Source organism: Spinacia oleracea, chromosome 4 (assembly GCF_020520425.1).
Source record: "Spinacia oleracea cultivar Varoflay chromosome 4, BTI_SOV_V1, whole genome shotgun sequence".
In the NCBI taxonomy this organism is placed as follows: domain Eukaryota; kingdom Viridiplantae; phylum Streptophyta; class Magnoliopsida; order Caryophyllales; family Amaranthaceae; genus Spinacia; species Spinacia oleracea.
Window position 1 is genome coordinate 67174764 of NC_079490.1, and position 18175 is coordinate 67192938.

Below are 18175 nucleotides of genomic sequence, written 5' to 3' on the forward strand. Positions count from 1 at the left end.
TCTTGCTCGCGTTGAGAACAACCACTCTTGTGGTAATTCTTCTAACAATTTTCATGTTTCTAAGTGTGCTAATGAGCTTGCTAGGTCCTCTCTTGATGACAAGAATGTCCATGGAGTCCCAAAGGCACTTGGGGATGAGTTTGATGATGTTGTAACCATCCCCGAGATATTTGAAATGCATGTTGATGATGATAATGGAGCTAAACCCTCCAAAGTGTTTCATGGATCGGCTAAGAAAGCCAAGCAGTCCAAGAAAGCTAAGAGTCCATCGAGTCCCGAGGAGGGGCATGTTGGTGGATTATTTGGTTTCCGCCTCTTGAATGGTGATGTCGGTAAGATCTTTGTGCCCAAAGGGGCAAAGAAATGCATGTTGACTAGTGTTGACCCTAGGTTGGTTGTGTTCGACCCCCCTTGACCTTTTTGGGGGGGTCCGTCAAGCTAATGACGTTAAACGAGCGCTACCGGGAGGCAACCCGGTTGTCAAACTCTTGTCCTAATTCGTTTTTGTTCTTAAATTTTTGTTTTCATTTTTTTTAAAATAAATATGATGAGATGGGGGTGCATTAGTCGAGCAAGGCCAAAAGGCATTATTCCAGTTCTGTGCGATCGCACAGCTGATTCGTGCGGTCGCACAAAACTGGAAATTTGAGTCAGTAGCTCCCAGCAGTTTCGAGCGATCGCGCTCGTCTTCTGTGCGATCGAGCTCGAGCCGTGCGATCGCACGGATATTTTGTGCGCTCGCACGGGTCGGTCAACCCGGTTCTGCGATCGAGCTTATCAGGAAACACGCCCTTTCTTTTTCATTTCTTACTTTCATTTTTCATTTCTTCAATCTCTCCACTTTTCTCTCTACTCAAACTCCTCAAATTCCATTTCCTACTCAATCCCACTCACACATTTCACTCTAAATCACTCACATTCACAAATTCATCTTCTTCCCTCACTTCAAAACCAATAATTTCAGATTTTTTCTCAAAACCCCCCAATTTCTAGGGTTTGTGTGAAATTTGATTTTGTGATTCCTTGTTGCAATTGGAGATTTGGAGTTTGCTTTTGGGTGATCTTGTCTTCCTCCTTTACTTGTGGTGACGATTTCTTTTCCTTCTTTCTCCATTTTTCTTTACATTTAGGCTCATTGTTCATATTATTTGAGTGAAATTCTGAAATTTTTTATTTTGATTGTTTGGATTTGCATGTTTGTTTTTGTGTTTATTCCTTGATTGTCTAGACTGGCTATGCATGTTTCATTTTTAATATTTGTAAAGACTAGTCTATTGGTAGATTTTTGGTGAAATGTTGGTGGAATTCTAGTTGGGTTGTTGTTTTTGGTTGATGAGGATTTTTTGAAGTACTCTTGTTCGCATTGAAATTGAGTGGTGAATTGGTACTTGTTTGTGATAGTTTTAATAGTAGATTGTAGCCTTTTTTTTGACTAACTTAGTTTTTCCTTTTGCTTTGGATTGTGTTTCTTTTCTTGCTTGTGTGTAGATTTTTGCTCCCTAAGGCTCATCATGATGACAAAACGATCAAAGAAAGGACCTAACTCCCAACCAAACAAGCGCAAGGCTATCACCCCTCCGGCCTTCGAGACTTACGGAATTTCATTTCTGGAGCAACGGTCTTGGACTTACTTTGAGGAATTGTCTAAGCGGAACATCCGCCCGACAAAATTCTATGACAAGAAGGTCGTTCAAACTTTGGGGTTTGAGAAGGAGCTTAACACTTTGATTGAGGGGCTCGATCTCGAGGAGTTTGTGGGGATGAGTGCTAAGACATACAGGAGAGTCACTCTCGAGTTTCTTGCCTCGGCTAGGAGGCGCCGAGTTCATGAGAATGGAAAAGAGTCGGTCGAGCTTCATTTTCAAGCATTCAATAATCAACATGTGCTCACCGACGAAGCGATCAATGATTTCTTCACTATCTACCCAAATCGGGGTCTTGTCGTTAACCCGGTAGCAGAGTGTGCGGATTCTTATGATGAGAATATTTGGTGGGGAGAGCTCATGGGAGAGGAGAGGAAGTTCATTTCCTCCTCAGCGAAGTCATCTTCTTTTCTTTACCCCGCCATCCGTTACTTGAACCGCATGCTCCTACACGCGGTCTTTGCAAAAGGGGCCACCGGATCCTTGTCAAGTCAGGAGCTTGGGGCACTATGGCTAGCTACTGAAAAGGATGAAGGGATCTTGAATTTTGGGCAGCTTTTGATCACCCGGATAATTAAGCATCGGGACGGGCAACCAACTAGTGGGGATATTCTAATAGGTGGGATGCTCACTCTTCTCTTGAGGGCACTCCCCGGTGATCCTTATGAGCCCACCCTAGCTGAGTTGGATGAGGTTCCCGAGGGGGAGTTCCTTGACTTGAGGACACTCTCCAATGCCAAGTGGATCAAGGCCACCAAGAATGATAAGTATATTTGGACGGTGAAGCAACGAGATTGGTGCATCCTCCCCAATCCTACCATCACTTCTTGGACTCCCAATGTCCGGTATTTGCTTCCCCGCGATCCTCAATTCATTGCCCAAGAACAACGGTTTCGTCCTCCTCAACCCGCTCTAGAGTCTCCTCCCCGTGGTCCTCCTCCTATCTCGGAGCCTTCCCCTAATGAGGGTGGTACGTCCGCTTCCTCCTCTCCTTTTGATTTCCATGGCTTGCAATCTACCCTTGCGGCTATTTTGCAAGGGCAAGAGAACCAAGCTCATACCTTGGCTTCTCTTGCTCCTCGAGGGAGCCACACGGGGGATTCTTATCCCGATTATGACTCGTCCTACTACGGTAGGCGGGTGTACGACTTCCATGTTGACAAAGGAGACTTTTCCCCCTATGTCAACTATCCTTATCACCCTCCCCAACAAGGGCCCATCCCTAGTTGGAATGAGGAGCGTACACCCACTTACTTGTATTGGATGGGCCCATCCCAACCCGGTGTCACTCCTCCCTCTTTTCCGCCTTATGATTATACCATGATGGGCGGGAGTGACTACCGCGGTGACCCCATGTATCCCACTTCCCCACCGGTAGATCGGCCAGATGGTTGGCCCGAGGATTTCACCGGGTGGCGTAGGGGGTACACGGGAGGTTGGGATGGTCCCCGAGGAGAGCCACTCAATGGCAATTACCCCCTTCGGCCCGAATATGGTTGGCCGCCTTATACCGATGCTTCGGGGCCCGATGTGGACCCCACGTACCATTTCACCCCGTTCACCACCGATGAGGCTCGTGCTCATCGCCTTGAGCGGGATGACTATTGGAGGATTTATGATTCGAAGGGTAAGGCGCATGCCCCGGGTCCTTCTTCTTAGGGTTCACTCTATTTCTCCCCCGTCTTGATGTGATGGTATGCTAGCGATTAGCTTGGGGGCGAAATGCGGAGTGGGGGTTTGCTTAGGGATCTTTTGAAGCTTGTTGGTGTTGTTGGTCTTCTTGCCACTTCGTGTGGTTGTATATATGATGATGATGAGTCTATGATGATACTTTTGGTGTGTTTTGGCCATTTGGCCCTTGACTCCTAACATTTTTTTTCTTGGTTGTTCTTGAGTCATTTTTGGTATGTTTCTTGGCGGTGGTTCACACTTTCCACCTTGTGCTTTGTTCGTCTATATTTTGGTGAGTTTGTTCGGGTATTAACGGTTCTTTGCGGGACTTGCTCCCACGACAATTCTGGTAACATCCTTCTAACTCTATTGCATACTTTAGGGGACGGGCATATATCATGTTGGGGCATTTGGTTGGATGGGCAGTTGTTCCCCTCCTTGCTTGGTTTTAGGCCTTGGGGACATGGCCTAATTCTAGCTTGGGGGGAGTTTTGTTGTGTGGTTGCCTACTTGTTGATGCTCATTGCTATGAATCATACCATAATGTGCTTAGTTCTTTGTTTTTATTTTGATTTTAGTTCCTTTTCTTTTCGTTTGTTTTGTTTGTTTCTTTTTATTTTCCTTTTTGGTGTGTTTTTTTATTTTCTTTCTTTTTCTTCTTTTTCCTTTCCTTTTTTTCAAGGCAAGTTTTTCTAGGTTTTCTTAGGCAATATTCTTGATTGGGGCATATAAAATTGGAACTTGTAGATTAGAATGCTTTTATTCCTAACTGGTAGATTTTTACACGGTTCTTAATGTCTTGGGTCGAGTCTAGGATTTGGTGTCAAGAAAGTTGGTTGAACTATGGGTAGCATGCGTCATGAACTCTTGGCTTGTGGGAAGATGGTGTCGATTTCTCTAGTGATTTGAAGCCGGAGAGAATGGTATTTGCTCCCTTGTGAGGTTCATGTTCAAATAAGCCCAAACACATTTTCATATATTGAGTGGCATGGATCCTTAGCATTGAATTTCTTGTCTCCCGAGTTTGACCATTTCCTTCCCGAGACCGCGACCGAACTACTTTAGGGGACGATAGAGGCATTTCTTTCGGTGACTATTTTCCTTTTTAGTTTAGGACTTTATTTTCTATTTTTTCTCATATGTTTTTGTTTGCATTTGCCCCCTTTGCTAGCCATTTGAGCCTTGACCCTTCATTTCTTATGAGCACATTACAAGCCTAATAGCCTTTGTTTTGTTTTCACCCTTAGAAGTGTTAGTGAAGCTTAGAGTTATGATGCTTGTTGTTTTGGATTGATTATACAAAGTTGAGGAATGAATGTTGTTTGGTATGAATGGAAAAGTTTTGGAAGAATGTTGTATATAGTGAATAATTGATGCAAAAGCAAAAACAGAGTTAAGTTGTGAAAAAGCCAAAAAATAGAGAAAAACAAGGCATGAAAAGTTTCATTTGAAACACAAAAAATAGGGGAAAGTCAAATCAAGGAAAAAAAATGTAAAAAGAGTTGTAGTTTAGAATTGTTGTTGAATAAGCTTGGGGGTACCCCAAATAAGTGGTACGAGTTTGTGTTTTGTTCAAAATGCTTGAGTTTAGTTCTATCATTGCGCTTCAGTTTAGGTATGAGCACCAAATTGCCAAATTTGTTCCGCACCTTACCCCTAGCCTACGTTACGCCCTAAAAGCCCTCTTGACCCTTTAGAGTTGAGTCATTGTCGGTGGAGGGAGGATTTGGTCAAACTTAAGGAACAAGGTTGTCATGCTAAGATGTCGGGTAGCCTAATATTGATTTTCTGGCGCCTTCGCGGTGTCTTGAGACGCTATTCTCAAGGGTGGATAAGATCTAGAGATTTGACGTGGTATGCCCGGATGTAGGGGGATTGACTAGTGCTTTCCCTTAGTTCGCTTTGCTTGATGCTCGAATCTTTCACTCGATTTAGGACATTAGTTAGCGTGTACTCATTTATTTGATTAATAATATTAGTGTTCTTCTATACTTGTTCCATAATAAGGCCCCATCTTGGATTTTGTAGTTTAATTTCTTTTCTTCTCTTTTCTTCTCTTTTCTTTTCTTCTTCTTTTCTTTCTTTCTTTTCTTGGTTTGTGTTTTCCATTTTAGTCTTGCCTTGATTAGATTTTGTTTTTGGTAAGTTTTTAGAACTCTATTAGTTGCTCATTCTTCCCTAGTTAAGTTTTGCTTGCTAGAGACTAGCAAACACTTAGCTTGGGGGAGTTTGATGAGCGGCATTTATGTCTCTCTAGGCCTAGGATTTTATAGAATTTTATTATGCTTTTTGATAGTTTTGCATAGTTTTGTTGCATTTTTATCCCCTTATTCCATCTTTGTACTTTTTAGGTAAAAATGTTGAAAATGATGGAAAATGGCTGAGAATTGGTCGAACAGAGCCCTTGCGATCGCACGGAATTTATGTGCTTTCGCACGGGTCAGCAAAGTTGCCTCCAAAGTCAAGCAGGTTTGTGTGCTCGTGTCCCCAGGAGTTTGTGTTCGCACGAATTCAGAAAATTAATGCAGGAACTATATGGGAATTTGTGCGACCGCACCAGAAGAAGAGCTCGTTCGCACGAATCTGGAAAATCGATGCAGGAATTATGAGTGATTTTGTGCGATCGCACCACAGAGGAGCCCGCTCGCACGGAATTTTGGTGGGCTCGCACTGAATTCTTGTGCGAGCACATGAGGATTTATGAAGAATTGGCCAAGTTAGAACCGTGCGATCGCACGGATCGAAGGAGGAGAATCGTCGCTAAGCTCGTTCGCATGGAATCACAGCACGATCGTAAGGTGCGATCGCAGCTGGGTATGCCCATTCGCACGGCTGCGCGGGATTCAGTTTTCGAGTTTAAATCTCTTATTTTTGGGGTTTAGTAGAAATAGAATTTTCTTTATTTTCATTAACAAAAAATTTCAGAAATAGAATTTAGGAAGTTTTAGATATTTTGCTCTTCAAGCTAGTGTTCTAGAGAGAGAAACTCATTGATTTCAAGCTCCAAATATGTAATTCTTTCAACTCTTCTCTTTTTCTTGCAATTTAATTCTTAGTTTCTTAATTCTTGCTCTTGCTTTGTTGTTGATTGTTCTTCAATTCCTTAATTTCTTGAATTCTTGATTTCATTGATTGAAGTTACTTTGATATTCAATTTGTGATTTAATTGTGCAATTGAACTCTTAATTCTCTTCTCCTACTCCTTCAATTTCATGCTTGCTAGCTTAGAATTAATGGATTGCTTGATTTCTAGAATGATTAGTGAGTAGAATTAGGTTAGGGAAAGGGGAGAATCTAGGGGCTTAATTAGGGGAAATTGTTGATTGATTATTGGTTGATTCATGTGATTAAATATGATTTGATGATAGGATATCCATGCTAGTTGAGTGGTTGTTGCAAATTCTATTCGATTGGGTTCACGTGGAACCATAGGTTAGGTTTGGCGAGAGATTGTGGGCCTATCTTGTGTGATATTATATGCTAGTTAGTTTAATCTAGGATTAGGCGAAAGCTCTTCAGTGGATTAGACGCTTAGCGTTCCCTATCCGAGAGGTGGCGGGTTCGTCTTTAGATGCCATTTGCCTAATCACCATTTCGTTGCACGATCACCATTGCTAGATAGTTGAATTCATTTCCCTCGGTTTCCCTAGCCTATCCCCGACTCCCTAACGTTTCCCTTTCTTGATTCAATTTTTGCATAATTCTTAGTTTTAGATTCTTAAAAGTGACAATTCAAAACCAAATCCTTGTTCGAACTAGATTGACTTTCAAACTCAATAACCACCGTTTCTTTGGGACGATCCCTTTGCTTACCGCTAGCCGGTAGTTCAGTGGTTTTATAAATATTGTTTGCTTAGGTTGTTTTCTATCATTGACGGAAAATACGCCTATCAATTTTATTTGTACCTCTCGAGATGGGGGTTGGGAGGGTTGGGTATCGTTCCTATCGTTGACGGAGGGGATGAATATGAGAATAGTAGGCTGGTGCGGGGGTGTAGACTCTGCCCCGCCTCAATGTCATCTTTACCTCAATAAAGTAAATGGCCGAGATATGTCTTAAGTGATCGGGTCATGAGGTTGACGGGGCGAGTGTAAAGATGGTCGTGGGTCGGGCCGGGCCGAGCCCACGTTTCGTGTCGGGCCGGGCCAAAAAGTTAAAAACAAGGCCCAAGCCAGCCCAAGCCCACGGGTTTTCGTGCCGGACCGGGCCGGCCCGTCGTGCCTAAGGCTAACTTTACTAAATTTAGCGTGCTTTGTCGTGCTGGGTCGAGTCGTGCCGTGCCTTGTCGTGCTTTTTACAAAAACTTAAGGCCCAGGCTCGGCCCACGGCCCACGACAAAAACCGGGCCGTGGTTTTTCCGTGCTCGTGCCGGGCCGGGCTTTTTTCGTGCCGGTGGGGCTTCGGTTCAGCCCGGCCCACAACCATCTTTAGGCGACTGTGCGAGTATTAAGTGGGAATTATCATCGAAGTGAAGGGCGGGTGAGATAACTTTATGCTTGAAACAAGTGGTGACTGAGAATGAAAATAATTTTATCTATGTACCCTTTTTTATTTAAATTATTTAATAAATAAGACTTCGAATGAACAATAATAAATTGATCCATCATTAATTATTTTTTATTTGGAGAATATGTATAAACTCTATTTTGATGAAAATTATCTACCAGATTTCATATAAATTTATATTTAGATTACAAATCGTGCATCGCACGGGTAATATACCAGTTTTAACTAGATTTAAAGCCCGTGCGATGCACGGGTTAAATTCTTTTTTTTATAAGATTTTTTTGATCTCTAAGCAATAATTAGAATAGTAATTATTTTTATAATCAATGAGTATGCCAGTTTTAACGGGTCTTTATTTATCTATTAAAAATTTTAAAATTTTATCTCTTATTATCTTTTACCGGGTCTTTATTTATTTATTTTGATTATTTCTCTTATTATCTTTTACTGAGTTTTATTTATCTTTTTAAAAAAATTTAAAATTTACAGGGTATCTCTTATTATCTTTTACCGGTTTTTTATATATCTATTTTTATTTTTCTCTTATTATCTTTTAATGAGTTTTATTTATCTTTATCTCTTATTATCTTTTACCGGGTTTTTTTTATCTAGTTATATTTTTCCCTTATTATCTTTTACTGGATTTTATTTATCTTTATCTCTTATCATCTTTTACGGGGTCTTAATTTACCTATTTTTACTTTTTAATAAATTTAATATAATGTTATTTTTTGATAACATGAAAATCCTAAACGTGGCGCTCCTATATATATATATATATATATATATATATATATATATATATATATATATATATATATATATATAGGGGAGGGATCCGGTAAGAACACCTCCTTAGGTAAGAACACTTCTTACGGTAAGAACACTTTTACACTCTCCATGTTCTATATTTGCTCAAACATGTTCAAATTTTGTTCAACCATGTTCAAAATTTGTTCAACCATGTTCTAAATTTGTTCAATCATGTTCTAAATTTATTCAACCATGTTCTAAATTTATTTAACAATGTTCTAAAATTTCAAGCTCATGTTCTAAATTTATTCAACGATGTACTAAATTTATTCAACCATGTTCCAAAATTTTAAGCTCATGTTCTAAATTATATCAAGCATGTTCTAAAATATTCAATCATGTTCTAAACTTTCAAGCTCATGTTCTAAATTTATTCAATCATGTTCTAAATTTATTCAACGATGTTCTAAATTTGTTCAACCATGTTCTAAATTTATTCAAGCATGTTCTAAATTTATTCAACAATGTTCTAAATTTAGAACATTAGAACCTAGTCAACACATATACATACATACATGTTCTAAAAATTCTAGCTCATGTTCTAAATTAATTCAATCATGTTCTAAAATTATTAAACATGTTATAAAATTATTCAAGCATGTTCTAAATTTATTCAATCACGTTCTAAATTTCTTCAAGCATGTTCTAAAGTTATTCAAGAATGTTCTAAATTTATTAAATGGTGTTCTAAATTTAGAAATGAGAACATAGTCAAACTAATGTTCTAAATTAATACAAGCATGTTCTGAAATTATTAAACATGTTATAAATGTATTCAACCATGTTCTTAAATTATTCAACAATGTTCTAAACTTATTTACCCATATTCTAAATTTAAAACATGAGAATCTAGTCCACACATATACATATATACATGTTCTAAAATTTCAAGCTCATGTTCTAAATTAATTCAAGCATGTTCTAAAATTATTAAGCATGTTATAAATTTATTCAAGCATGTTCTAAATTAATTCAAACATGTTCTGAATTTTTTCATCCATGTTCTAAATTTTCAAGCTCATGTTCTAAATTTATTCAAGCATGTTCTAAATTTATTCAACGATGTCCTAAATTTGTTCAACGATGTTCTAAATTTGTTCAAGCATGTTCTAAATTTATTCAAGCATAATTTAAATTTAGAACAGGAGAACCTAGTCAACACATATACATATATACATGTTCTAAATTTCCAAGCTCATGTTCTAAATTGATTCAAGCGTGTTCTAAAATTATTTAAGCACGTTCTAAATTTATTCAACCATGTTCTAAATTTATTCAACCATGTTCTACATTTATTTAAACATGTTCTAAATTCATTCAAGCATGTTCTAAATTTATTCAAGCATGTTCTAACTTTTGAACGGTGTTCTAAATTTATTCAAGCATGTTCTAAATGTATTCAGGCAAGTTCTAAAATTTATTATAGCATGTTCTAATGCTGCCACTTTTCTTTATTGCCAATTTACACTTGATATATGTTGGCAATTAAGAGGAGATACATACAGATAAATAAAATAAAGATAAACTAATTGGGCAACCATGTACTACGATAAGCCATGGTGTTCACAGCGTAATTGTGCAAATTTAGAGGCTAAAATCAACACTTTGAGAGTGAAATATTTACCAAACAACTTCAAGGTTTATACAATCTAAATAGATAAACTCCGATATTCTACCGCACCAGCACCAAAGAAATAACAGAATATACCAGTATACAATTGCAGGTTTCCAAAATATTAAGGCGTACTGATTGGAATGTAATTAAAAACATGTGGTAAAGTTGCTGGAAACATTCAAAGTTTGATTTGCAGGTTCACATATGTTTTGATTTTGAAGAATCGATTGAAAAATCGATTGAAAATTGCTGATTAAAATTGATTTTGAATTGAGAAATCGAGAAATGAGAATTGCTGGATTAAAATTACCAATTGAAATTGCTGATTGAAATTAGTGGATTTCTTGTTCAATTTGACCGGAGAATTTGTTCGAGCGGCGACGAGAAGAGAAGGAACCACCGCGAGCAACGACAGCGATTGATTTAAGCGAGGTTGAATTGAGAAATAATTTTTTGGTGAGATTAAAATCGATTTCGATTCGGTTTTGAAGAATTTCAGCGAGATTGAATTAAGAAATTGATTGAATTGAATTTCAGCGAGATTGAATTGCTGAATTGAAATTACTTTTACCTGATTCGCGAACCACAACTAACGCCACCACCATTTTTGGTTTGATTTCAGGTTCAGTGACCAACGATGGAATTGCAGTGAGCAGCGGCGATCGGCGGCGGCGAACAGCGGCGATCGGCGGCGGCGAGCAGTGACGAGCGGCGAGGAACGACGGCGAGCGGCAGCGGCGAGCAGCGAACTGAGCAGTGAGAGAAGTGTTCGAAAGAAGAGAGAGAGGAATTGAAGAGAGAGAAATAGGGCTGGAAATAATGAAAAAAATGGTTAAAGAATAAATAAATTGGGATATTTGTTCATAAAAATTACGAAAATGCCATTATAGAAAGTGTTTTTACCATAAGAAAGTGTTCTCACCGTAAGAAGTGTTCTTACGGGAGCGTTTCTCTCTCTCTCTCTCTCTCTCTATATATATATATATATATATATATATATATATATATGTATATATATATATATATTAATTAATGAAATTACTAATATGTACATCCAAAATCAAACACTCTATAACTAAAAAATAAATCTAAAATAAAATTTAATACTAAATTGACCACTAATCTAAAATAAAATTCAATCCAAAATCAAATATTAATTCAACATTAAAACGCTGTGTAGGAAACCTAATTTTTTATGCCAATGAAAAATAAGATTTCTAAATTATTTTGAATTAAAAAAAAGTCAAGTGTCACGTAGATAAATAATCAGGTGCCACGTAGATAATTTAATTAATTAATTACCGACATGTACAAATCCATCCAAAATCAAACAATCTACTAACTCAAAAATAAATCAAAATAAAATTCAATCGAAAATAAAATTAAATCCAATATCAAATACTAATTCAACACTACGTAGGAAACCTAATTTTTTATGCCAATGAAAAATAAGATTTCTAAATTATTTTTTAACTAAATAAATTGAGTGCCACGTAGATAAACAATTAGGTGTCATGTAGATTTTTTTTATTAACTAATTATTAACATATACAACTCCATCCAAAATAAAACATTTTAATAATTAAAAAAAATCTAAAATGAAATTCAATTCAAAATCATAACGAATCTTATCTACTATATAAAAATAACAGTTGGTATAAAGTTTTATTTGACTAAACAATTTAATAAAGTTCGTGCACCGCACAGGCTAAAATCTAGTGTATGATATACGAGAGTACTACAAATTGAGATGGATGAGATAAATTCCTACTTTAAAGTAATAAAAAGTTATGTGAGATCCCTAAAAAAAAAAGTAAAAAAGTATGTGAAAATATAAGCTACTTACCCTTGACATAAACGTTGGGGTTGATATCTTGGGGAATGCATTTCATCATATAACAACTTTAAAAGCATATATGTTTTTGTTTGATGGTATAAATTAGGAGAGAGTGTGGGGGATTGTATTTCACTGTATACGGTGTAATTAGACTTACAATTATCGTTAATTATGATAATAAGATTGATTGGAATCAGATATTCAAATGATAAGATTGCATCATAAACCAATTTATCATATGATCAATTTTTTTTTTATCATATTCGATGTTAAACGTTGACTGCCACTAAATTAAACTTGCAACCCCTAATTTATTATAAATTATCTCAAGTGGCCATGCATTAAGGGACAAGAATTTGAGAATTGTTTTGTTTTGAGGTGCATGGTTGATAAGGCGACAGTGAGAGTGACGCATGCTCCCCTCTTAATTAGCCGCTTGACTATGTATGTCATTGAGAGAGCTTCTCGAAGCAGGCTTGAAATATTTTACTTATGGCCTAATTATTGATATTTGGTACTTATCAGTTATGGTCTAATTTTGTACATGTGAAATACCTTTTTCTGAAAAACAATATTATAAAAAAAGAAGAAGTTGTTCTTGAAGGAAAAAATGCCTTTGGTCCAAGTATGCATTTAATGATAAGTCTAATAACTGCGGTTCAGTATTAATTATACAAGTTAATAATTCAGTGAGATCAAGTGAACTGTAAGCTTAGCTAGAGGCCGCTTCAGTTCAAGTGGATTAATTATATTAATCCACAACTTACTCTTGACTGAACCCGTAGGGTCACACAAATAGTACGTAAACGGATCAAGAATTTAATGGCATTAAATACTCTATCTAATGGATATTCGGAATCGACGGATCTTGATTTCAGTGGGAGCTAAGATCATCAAAGGCAAACTAAAATGAATACTCCGGAAACGATGATATTGCCGGAAACGGAAATATAGATCGTATCGGAAATATAAATATTATCCAAGTCGTAGATGTTGCCGGAAACGGAAACATGGTACTTATCGGAAAATATTATCGGAAATGGAAATATTGTCGGAATCGGAAATATTTCCAGAAACGGAAATATTGTCAGAATTGGAAATATTATCGGAATCGAAAAATAATTCCGGAAACGGAAATATTAAATATTTATTCGAGACAGAAATTAATTCCGAAATCGAAAATGTTAAATATTGTTCGTATCGGAAATGAATTCCGGAATCGGGAAATTAATCGGAAGCGCGTCATACGAATTAGCATCGGACGAGCTTGCTAGACGAAGGCCCAGCACGAATCCAGGCCCGCGTCAGGCAAGTCAGCGCGCCACACGAACAGCCAAGGCCACGCCAGGCCCAGCGCAAGGCCAGCCCACCAGGCCGTGGCTGCGCGCGCAGCTGCGTGCAATGGGCTGCAAGCAATGCTGCTGCTCGCGTGGGCTTGTAGCTCGCGTGGGCCGAGTAGTCGTGTGGGCTGTGCGCGGGCATGGCCTGTATGCTTGCTGATCATGCTCGTGTAGAGTTTGTGTTCACATACGAAACCTAAAGTGTATAGGATTCGTTTGATGATTAAATTTCCTAATCCTAAAAAGATAAATTAATTAATTTAGAGTTCTACTAGGATTCTAATTTAATTAATTCGTATCCTAGTAGGATTCGATTACTTATTCCATGGCCTATAAATATGAAATCAAGGCTCATAATTTATAACGAGTTTCAAGTATTCAAAGGTAAGAATTTGAGCAAAAATTCAGCCAAACACTTGCCCATATAGCCGAGTATTATTAGTACCTTAAGGGCAATTCAAGTTGGTCAATCTTAAGGCGGATCCGGACGTGCTGTGGACTTTCTACGGAGGGACGACACTTGGAGTCCTAAAGACTTGTTCTTGTTCGGTTCGGGCGCAGCAAGGGAGGGCACGCTACAAAGTGTATGCATCTAAATTATGCTAATTGTTATGTGGCAATTAATTTGAAATCCTGGCATTTATGGTTTTTCCGCATGATTTATATTCGTTTATATGTATCATAACCTAACAGTGGTATCACGAGCCTCTAATTAATTCCATAATAATTGCTTAACATGGTTAAATTTTACAAATTTGCAAATAATTAAAAGGGGTGATTAATTTTCGTAATTGTTAATTAATTGCAAATTGCGTTTATTTAATTATATGTACGCAGTTTTTCGGCAGTTTCTTCGTTACTCAACAAAATCGAGTAATTTTTGTGTCAATTCCGCATGTAAAAGGCATTCTAAAATTTTGACAAAAACTCTTTTTTTCGGCCGAACCCAGAATTTCCAAATTCGAAGCCTAACTATGACTTTTCGGAGGTTTTAGTTTTTCGAACGCAAAAGATTGTAATTTTAAGATGTTAAATTGAATATTTGCGATTCTTGTTGTTAAATCTTGAATTTTTGATTGACCTACTGTATATGTTTAACAAATTTGAATGCCTAAGCTTGTTAATTATACAACCTAATTTGTAATTGTAATTAATTTGTTGAAATTCGAATAATTTAGAATTTGATTTGATTTTCATAATTAATTAACGATTTAATTAGGTATCCATGATTAAAAACCACCATAAAAATTGTTAATTTATGATAACATTTAAATTTTTATGACCTAGATTTGAATCCATGATAATCGGAAATTAATTGATTAATAAATTTTCGATTTTTCGCCCTAAAATTATGAAATTAATATGATTTATTAATTTGTCATTAATTTTAAAATAAAAGTTTTAATTTTTATGAATTCGTTCATAAAACTTGCACGCACAAAGCAATGGACGCTACGTGTTACCCTTAAGGGGTGTTGTATAGTGCGGGCATGCGACGACGAGCAAGGGAGCTCGTCGCCCATGCGGTACAATGCAGCGAGCAAGGGCCATGGCACACGAGCACAAGGCAGCACGCTGCCCTTGTGTCGAGTGCTGTGTGCAGCGTGGGCGAAGGGGCAAGGGCGAGGGCGATGGCCGTTGGCGCAAGCCAAGCGTGTAGTCGCGTGTGGGCAGCAAGCGAGCTGCGCCACAGCGCGCACTGCCGCGCCCAGCGAAGTAAGTAGACGCGACGAGTGAGCGGGCTGCGCGCAGCGTGGCCTGGGCTTGCTGCGTTGCGTGTGGCCTGCTTGCGTGATGCTGTACGATCAGTCGAGGGGCGATGCAGCCTCGTGCACTCGACGGGGTTTGGCCGCATGCCCAAGGTCTCGTCTTGTTACGATTGATGCTTTTTAATTTTGATTTTAAATTTCAGTTCGGAAACATTTTTTAATTAATTTTAAAATTTGTAATTTAAATTGTTTTCTCGGAATTTAATTTTGAGTAATCTAATTATTATAAATTTTAATTTATACTAATTATTTTCCTAAAATTAAAACCTTGAATTAATTTAAATTCATTTTAATTCAACTGAAAATAAATTAAATGGATTCAATTATAAATTTAATGAGCTTTAAATTTTAATTAAATTTGTATGTTTCCTGTTAGACTAGGAAATAAATTTTTATGTTTAAAATTAGTAAAGCATGTGAATTTATTGGTTTAAGTGGGAGCATTTTAGTCATAAACTCTTGATTAGGTCTACATTCCTTTAAGGTTAAACAACTTGATTAGAATTAATAAGGACTAGATAATTGGTAGATTATTGGTGCCCTTGATTAATTGCTGCAAATATTTATATGATGCATAACATGTTCTACTAACCAGCTATGTGGGCCATTCATGATAATGAATGGGTGAATGGTATATATTGTATATGTACTGTTTTGCAGGTTATTGAAAAGTGACTAGTATGACCCAAATAGGATAGAAAAGATGGTCTGCGTACCATTAATTTGAATGTAATAATGGTCTAATGCACCAAAGTTTTTTCAATTTAAATATGGTCTGCGTACCACCAAATAGTTGTAATTAGTTTAATTATAGCTGATCCTATTTGAAGAAAATGGCGCCTCCCATGGTGAAATTCAAGACGGAGTTTCCAATCCATTTTCCAAGACGGACTTTGAAGTTGAAGCTTCAAGATGAAGTCGAGCCATACTAGATCACATTTATATCTTATGCATGTTTTTAAGTTATTTATTGCTTTAAATATGTCTTAATTATGCATGAGATTATGGCTTGATTATGTTGCATGATTAAGGATTTTAGTTCACTTAAAATCTAACCAACATAGTAAGAGCCTTAAGTTCCAAACTTAAAAATTGAGTTAAAAGGTGCCATGCCAAAATAACACTTACTTGGATAACCTTTACATCAATCTTAGTAATAGTTTTCCGCCATAGCGAGGTGTTACTTATTGATTCTAAAGGGGTAAGGTACACAAATAATTGTGAGTACATGTTAGTTTTGGTGAAACTCAACGATATAAGTAAGGAGTCCTTTTATGTCGTGGCAAATGCGATAGGTTTACCTAATAAGTTCTTAGACGTACTTATCGACCAAGAGTAGTTTCTAGACTATTAGCAGAGGCTTTGCTTACCTAAAATATTTTAGAATTGAGTCTAAATACATAATATGCTTAATTCTTCAATGATTTAAGGATTTTGGAATCATTTTATTCACACCTGCCGGAACAATAAATTCGAATAAAATGCCAATAACTTGTTTAAATTGCATGATTGCTTTAATTTTTAAGTTATTACTCATGATAAATGTTTAGACTTTGCATGCTTCAATGTATGTTTTAATTATTGTTTATAATTAAATATCTTGCACTGCAGTAAATCCTTTTAGAAAGGTAACAGTAAATTTCCTCGATTGGTAATGAATCCAAGAACGATTCATGGCAATAAGAGAAAATGAGCAATTTAAAATGTACGTTTCTTTTAGCGACTTTTATGGTTGTTTTCGAGTATCAAAGTCGAATGGAAAACCGATTGGTGCTTGTGAATTCAAAATACAATGTAGTTTTGAGATCATAAAGCATTGAGTTTAAACGCTCAGCTTTACCAATGGTTAACAACCTAATATCTTTTCCATTTAATTCTCGAATGAGTCTAGTCCCTAGACATTAGAATAGATCGATGCTTAGAGAACTTTAGAAGCTTCTGGTAAGATCATCTAGTTGAAAAGAATATTCAACATAAAATAAAATGATAAGAACTTTGGAATGACGTTGGACATGTCTAACAAAGTATAAAAGTCAACACTAGAGAAATCAATTCTTAAGACTATAAGAAAGGGTACAGGAAATAGGAAAACAAGGAACAAATGAAAGGAATTTACGATTCTGTTTCTACCTATAAGTTTATGTTTAAAGAGAAGTGTCCTAGAAATCAAACTTCCTTGGTATCATATACCTCTTGAGGTTCTTACTTCGGTAATAACTCAAACAATGGAAGCTAGGCTACACTAATGACCTACAAGTGGGAAATGAAGCATGGCAATGCTACATTAGTTGTAGGGTCATCTGGTTTGTTTTAAGTCCTTTCAAGGATGGAACTTAATGGCTATTTTGTTCCATAATCAGCATACCTAAATTTCTGCTTCAAACACAGAAAGACTCACTTTCAGAAGAACTTAAACAATGTTTGTTTGTTTGTTTATTTGAATGAAATGGTCATTTACGGGTTGAGTCAATATGCTTGATTAAAACAAACAACTCTTTAAACAATAAGAACTTTACTAGGTTCAAATCAACCCCTTGATTTGAGTTCCACAAACATTTAGCATTGTTGATTAGACCATGTCAACAAGTTAACGTTCTAAAGCTTTATTTTGATGGACTTTTGAAAGTTGATTGATTTCTAGATCATTCAAGACAAGCTAGTCTTACTTGTTGAAAGTAACAAAGGATATGGACTATTGTTAGAACGCCTAGACAATAGAGTTCAAAGCTAAAGAAAGATTTTATGACTTTATTATTTCACATGGACTTGAGTAAATATAGGTTTATTTACTCAAATGTGATATAAGTTTGAATCTGTTTGGCTAGTTCAAAGATTCAGAAGTATATAATCCACTTGGCAAGAAATCATAAAGATCTAGGATAGATCATGTTAATGACTACTTGAGACCAAAAATGATCGTCAATGATTGTGTTTTGTAATTTCACAATCTAGCTCCATAAGATATGGCATATCTAAGTTG